Source organism: Myotis yumanensis, unplaced genomic scaffold (assembly GCF_028538775.1).
Source record: "Myotis yumanensis isolate MYYU_CA2020_CCGP unplaced genomic scaffold, mMyoYum1.0.hap1 SCAF_7, whole genome shotgun sequence".
NCBI classification, from domain to species: Eukaryota; Metazoa; Chordata; class Mammalia; order Chiroptera; family Vespertilionidae; genus Myotis; species Myotis yumanensis.
In genome coordinates this window covers 28,561,697-28,568,053 of record NW_027223758.1, presented here as the reverse complement: position 1 = coordinate 28,568,053, position 6,357 = coordinate 28,561,697, and positions in this window count along the sequence as shown.

The window sequence follows — 6,357 nt, the reverse complement described above, 5'->3', positions numbered from 1 at the left end:
CTGGATGGATTGAGAGGCCATTTACTGGGGTAGAAAAGTCTAAGAAAGCAACAGATTTGGGGTAGGAAAATCACAGGCTCTGCTTTGGCCATTTTAAGTATCGGTGTCTTCAAGCCTCCAAAGGAGATGTTGAGGAGACAACTGGATATCTAACTCTGGAATTCTGGGGAGAGGTCAGAGCTGGAGAGCTACATTTGGAGGCATCACTGTGTAGATAGTGCTTAAAACCAATAGATTGGTTGAGGACACTTAGGGAAAGTGTGTAGAGAGAGATGAGAAGTGGCCAAAATTAACATTTGAAGGTGGAGCAGAGGAGGAGGAATCAGCCTAGGTACAGCGGTTCTCAACCTGTGGGTCGCGACCCCTTTTGGGGTCCAACGACCCTTTCACAGGGGTCGCTTAAGACCATTGGAAACCACATATATAATTACATATTGTTTTTGTGATTAATCACTATGCTTTAATTATGTTCAATTTGTAACAATGAAATTGGGGTCACCACAAGATGAGGAACTATATTAAAGGATCGCGGCATTAGGAAGGTTGAGAACCACTGGAGGAGGCTGAGAAGGAGCAGCCAGGGAGGTGGAAGAAAACTCAGGAAAGTCCGGAGTCATGAAAGTTGAGAAGTTGAGAGAGAATGGTATTTCATTGAGGAAGGCACAGGTTTCGAGAGGCTAAATAATGGAGGATAATTTATGTCCTGGACAAGAGTAGGGTCTAGTGATGGGTCGGGACAGAACCAGCAAGGAGTGAGTTAAGGACTCGAGAAAGTGTGCCTTATAGCTTCTTAACTCTTTGAAGAAGTTTTAGTATAACAGTGGTTCTCAACCTTCCCAATGCCGCGACCCTTTAATACAGTTCCTCATGTTGTGGTGACCCCTAACCATAAAATTATTTTCGTTGCTACTTCATAACTGTAATGTTGCTACTGTTATGAATCGTCATGTAAATATCTGATATGCAGGATGTATTTTCATTGTTACAAATTGAACATAATTAAAGCATAGTGATTAATCACAAAAACAATATGTAATTATATATGTGTTTTCGGATGGTCTTAGGCGACCCTGTGAAAGGGTCGTTCGACCCCCAAAGGGGTCTCGACCCACAGGTTGAGAACCGCTGTATTATAAGAAGGAGCAGAAAAATGGGGTAAGGCAGTTTAAAACCTTTTTTAAGGTGGGAGATATTGCTGTAGTTATCGATGTAGTTATCATGTGGCTCAAAACTTAGTGGCTTAAAGCAACAGTCATTAGATTCTATTCTTAATTTTGTGGGTCAGGAATTTGGTCAGAGCTGGGCTGAATGCTTCTCTTGTTCCATATCGCATTGACTGGAGACAATGGCAGTAACCAGCTGTGGAATGGGCTAGTTTAAGTGTTCAGTATGACTTCACCCATTGGTCTGGCACCTCGGGGGAGGATGGTTAAAAGGCTGGGCTCCCTTGGGATGCTTAACTGGAGTGCCTACTTGTGGGCTCCCTGGCATGGTGGCCTCAGGGTAATTGAAGGTCTTGTATGGTAGGCTCAGGGTTCCAAAAGGGAGTGTCTCATGAATAAGACAAAGGCTACCTAGTCTTTTTTGATGTAATGTAGAAGTCACATAGTATCACTTCTGCTGTGCTCTCTTGGTCAATCCAGCCACAGGCCCACCTAGATCGAAAGGGAAGGCAGTCCAAGAATTTGCAGCTATGTTTTAAAACACTCACAGACAGAGAACATGTTTGCAGGCTGGGTGAGAATGCACCAGGAGATGGGAGAGAGGTGAATGATGCAGAAGCGAGAAGAAACTGCAGGAATAAAGCCCTTTGGAGGCCCCAGGGGACAGTACGCAGAAGGCTGGAGATCGGGCACTTTTTCCACTGGGGCAGGAGGAAAGAAAGACATTGTGAGGACAGATGCGGAGTGAAAAGATGAGGCTGTTCCCATCTGCTGACTTCCCTCTGCTCAATAATGTACAGGTGAGCTTTTCAGCTGAGGGCAGGTGCAGAAAGAATGCAGAAGGGGGAAGACGAAACATATCCTTTTTATCAGGATAGAAAAATCTTCCCCAGAAATCTTCATAGCCTACTTCCCCTTAGGCCTCATGGTCAAAACTGGGTCATAGGGCCACCCTTACCTGCAAAGGAGGTGAGATGTTGGGGAATAGGATTGTCATGATTGGTGTAAACCATTAACGAGACATCACTGGGGTCCAAATCAAGTTCTGTTAGCAAGGAAGAAGGGGAGTAAATAATAGTGTTAGCCACAATCCCCAAGTCTGCTGATTCTAGTTATGAGACAGCCCTCCAATTGCCCTGCCTCTCTATCCACTGGCTTAGCTCCAGTCCTCAAGTCTTTTAACTCAGTTGCCACAGCAGCCTCTAATCTGACCCTCTAACTTCCAGTGTGGCCTCCCTTCATCTATCCTCCATCAGCTGCCAGACTTATATTTCTAAAATGCACATCTGATCATGGCACCTCATGGCTCTCTCTCTACTAATGGCCCCTCGGCCAAGCTTGACCTAATTCCCACCCTTCTCCCCACTTGGCAAACTCTTATACATCCTTCAAGGCCAAACCTAAATGTCGTCTCCTTTGGGAAATCTTTCCTAAAGATTTCCTAATTCCAACAAAATCACTTTTTCTTTTTTGGTTGTTGTTCTCATATTTCTTTTTTAATATATCAAGAATAATACTGCCCGGCCTGCATGGCTCAGTGGTTAAGCGTTGACCTATGAGCCAGGAGGTCACAGTTCTATTTTTGGTCAGGGCAGATGCCTAGGTTTCAGGCTTGATCCCCAGTAGGGGGCATGCAGGAGGCAGACGATCAATGATTCTCTCTCATCATTGACGTTTTTCTCTTTCCCTTTCTCTTCCTCTCTGAAATCAATAAAAAATATATTTTTAAAAGAATAATACTTATTGTACAGCATTATAGAGTTATTTGCTTCGATGTCTGTCTCTTGTTTGATTAAAAGGTCTGTTTGATATATTATCCTAAGCAGCTAACATAATGCCTGGCACATAGCAAGTGCTTATGACTGAGGGCGTGCTTGTCTCCCAATATCTATTCTCACCTTTTATTTTTAAAAAATTTATTTTATTGATTTTTTACAGAGAGGAAGGAAGAGGGAGAGAGATAGAGAGTTAGAAACATCGATTCAGCTGCTTCCTGCACACTCCCTACTGGGGAGGTGCCCGCAACCAAGATACATGCCCTTGACCGGAATCGAACCTGGGACCCTTCAGTCCACAGGCCGATGCTCTATCCACTGAGCCAAACCGGTTAGGGCTATTCTCACCTTCTGTATCACTAAAAGAACCTTGGTTTTTAGTTGAGCCCATGGCTACTTTGAATGAAGACCAAATATTTCAACCTCCCTTGTAGTTAATTGAAGCCATGTGACATAACGCCTGGAGCTAAAGCAGCCATGTTGGACCATGAGTTGACTTGTGAATAGAAATTGTGCATGGCGGAGTGAAAAATAAAAGGATATGGGTTCCTGACATTATATATACATATACCTTATGGGAATAGGCTTGTCTTAGGAGTTTTGAGTGGAAGAAAAACCTCTCTTGTTTGAGCCTCTATTCTTTTTTATTTTCTCTCTTGTAGCTAAGCAATTCTAATTGATAGAAATCTCTATAGGTATATATTTAATTTATATAACATACTTAAGTTATATAAATTACATAATATGCAATATAAATTACATATATTTATATAATATAAATTGTATAGATTATGTAATAGAAAAAAATATAATATATAATATATATGTAAGTATGGTTGAATTATAATTGGCTGAACCCTAGCATGGTTTTACAACTGTAGGTCATAGGCTGCATTAAGTCCTAAGATATATTATATTTATATGCACATATGTTTAAATATGTGACTACTAGGCAGGGCATGCCTCATAAATCCCTGTGCTCTATGTCTGACCAACTGTGCCCACGTACCTCACCTACTCCTGGATGCATTTGTGTTTGCAGCCCCTTATCTTAGAGTGAACTTCGCTTAGGTTATAAGCAATGGATTATTTTAACAACTTCTTGCCAAGTGTTTGGCTGTCCATTTGCTTTCCCGATGTCTACCTGATCCAAAGGACCATTTATGAAGGGAGAAAAGGTCAGAAAAAGAACATTTCACTCAGCGTCTAAAAAGAGAGCTTAGTCCATGAGGAAAAGTCACCTCTCTCTGGTGAAATCAACATCAATCATTTATATGCAATAGCAAGACTAGGCCAACCAGTTATGGGGTGAATGGGGTTGTCTCTGGCCACAGTCTGGTGTCTGCTCTGTTGGGCAGAAGGCAGAACTCTTTCCTCCCCTCCTGAACTCCACCTCTGACCCAGATTTGCAATCAAATGTCATATTTAGACAAGTGGGCCAGCAGTTGGGATCTGAAGATTTTTGTAGTAGAAATTTTTACTCCTTTGGCCTTTGAAATCTGGTATAATATAATTGGAGGCAAAATGTCTATGGTAGTCCTTACCCAAATATGTTCTTGAGCTCTTAGCTCAAGAGCCCTTGCCATTCATGTGGCACTATCAAGAGTGGTGCTAAAGAGCATAGCTCAGGTCAGAAGGTCTAAGTTCAAATCCTTGCTTCACACATTCTAGTTGGGTGACCTTGACAAGTTGTTGACTTTTCTGTACACAATTCCGGTGTGTGCTAAAGCTGGCTTGTCCCAGTCAAGCTGGGTGTTTTTAACCTCTTTCCAGTTCTGTGTTCACTGATGTCATATTGGTGTCTTGGCTGTGGTGGGAGTATTTATAATATGGAAATTGGCAAATTGGTGCTCCCTTCCACCAATCTATATATATAAAAGCCTAAGCGACCGAACAACTGGAACAACCGGAATGACTGGTCGACCAGTCGCTATCATGCGCACTGACCATCAGGGGGCAGGCGCTCAACGCAGAAGCTGCCCCCTGGTGGTCAGTGCACTCCCACAGCCAACCTCTCATGGCCCCCAGCTGGCACCCCCGATCGGCCCCAATGCGGGGACCGGCTGCCAACTTCCCATGGCCCCTTCCTCCCCCACTTGCTGGCCAACCTCCTGGTGTCCCTCCTCCCAGCTGGCTGGCCCCCAATAGGCCTCGATTGCCAGCCAGGCCGAGGGACCCCACCCATGAATGAATTTGTGCACCAGGCCTCTAGTAGCATTATGAAACATTAACCAGCACACCACTGCACTTTCTTAATTTGTACAATGGTGCTGATGATACCTACCTTACCCCCAGTTGAGTCGAGAGAACTCATGGGAAGTACAAGTGATAGACCTTCACACATGTTAGCATTCTAATTCTTTTAGCTATGTAACATTAGCTCTATTATTGTAAGACTGCTCTTTGGGGAGGCAGAAGGCTGATTTCACTTGCTCTAACATTGGTTGGCATGGTCATTTAACCTCTTAGTATCATTTTTGTCCCTGGGGCATATTTGAGTGCCTTGGCAACCCGTCAACCTGCCCCAAAATCAAAGCTATAGAACTCTGTGGCCTGACTCAGATAGTGGTGCCGAGTTGGTAGCGTGGTGGCAGATTTGGAAGAAAAGCACATGAATGGTGCAAAGACCCTGGATTGTTACATCAGAGTGGAAGATGTACCTGGATGTACCTGATTGTGGGGGCAAATGGACCATAATCAAAGAATGTTGGAGTACAAAGGGCTACAAGAAACCATACAACCCAAACCCTTGCTTTGCAGATGAGGAGACACATACTCTCAAACTGGAGCTTGGATTTTCCTCTTGTGTTGTTTTAATTTCTTTTTGACCAGACTAATGTGCTTAATTTGGGGCTATGGTGAAAACATGATTAGTTTTAGAATCCGTAAGAGAATTTACTAGATTGGATTAGAAAAACAAGCAAGAAAATATCTTAAAATGGGGATGTAATTGGGTGCAGCCACTATGGAAAACAGTAGAGTGGTTCTTCAAAAAATTAAAGATAGAGCTACCAAATGATCCAGCAATTCCACTTCTGGGTATTTATAGAAGGAAATGAAACAATTACCTTGAAGAGGTATCTGCACCCCCGTGTTCATTGCATCATCATTCACTATGGCCAAGACATGCAACCAACCTAAGTGTTCATCAATGGATGAATGGATAAAGCAAACGTGGTACACATTACAATGCAATATTATTTAGCTATAAAAAGAAGGAAATCTTGCCATTTGAGACAACATGGATGGACCTTGAGGGTATTATACTAAGTGAAATAGGACAGACAGAAAAGGACAAATACTCTATGATTCACTTACATGTGGGATCTAAAAAAAACAAATTCATAGAAATGGAGAACAAACTATGCTTGACAGAAATGGGGGCATCGGATGGGGAAAATGGGTGAAGGTGGGAAAAA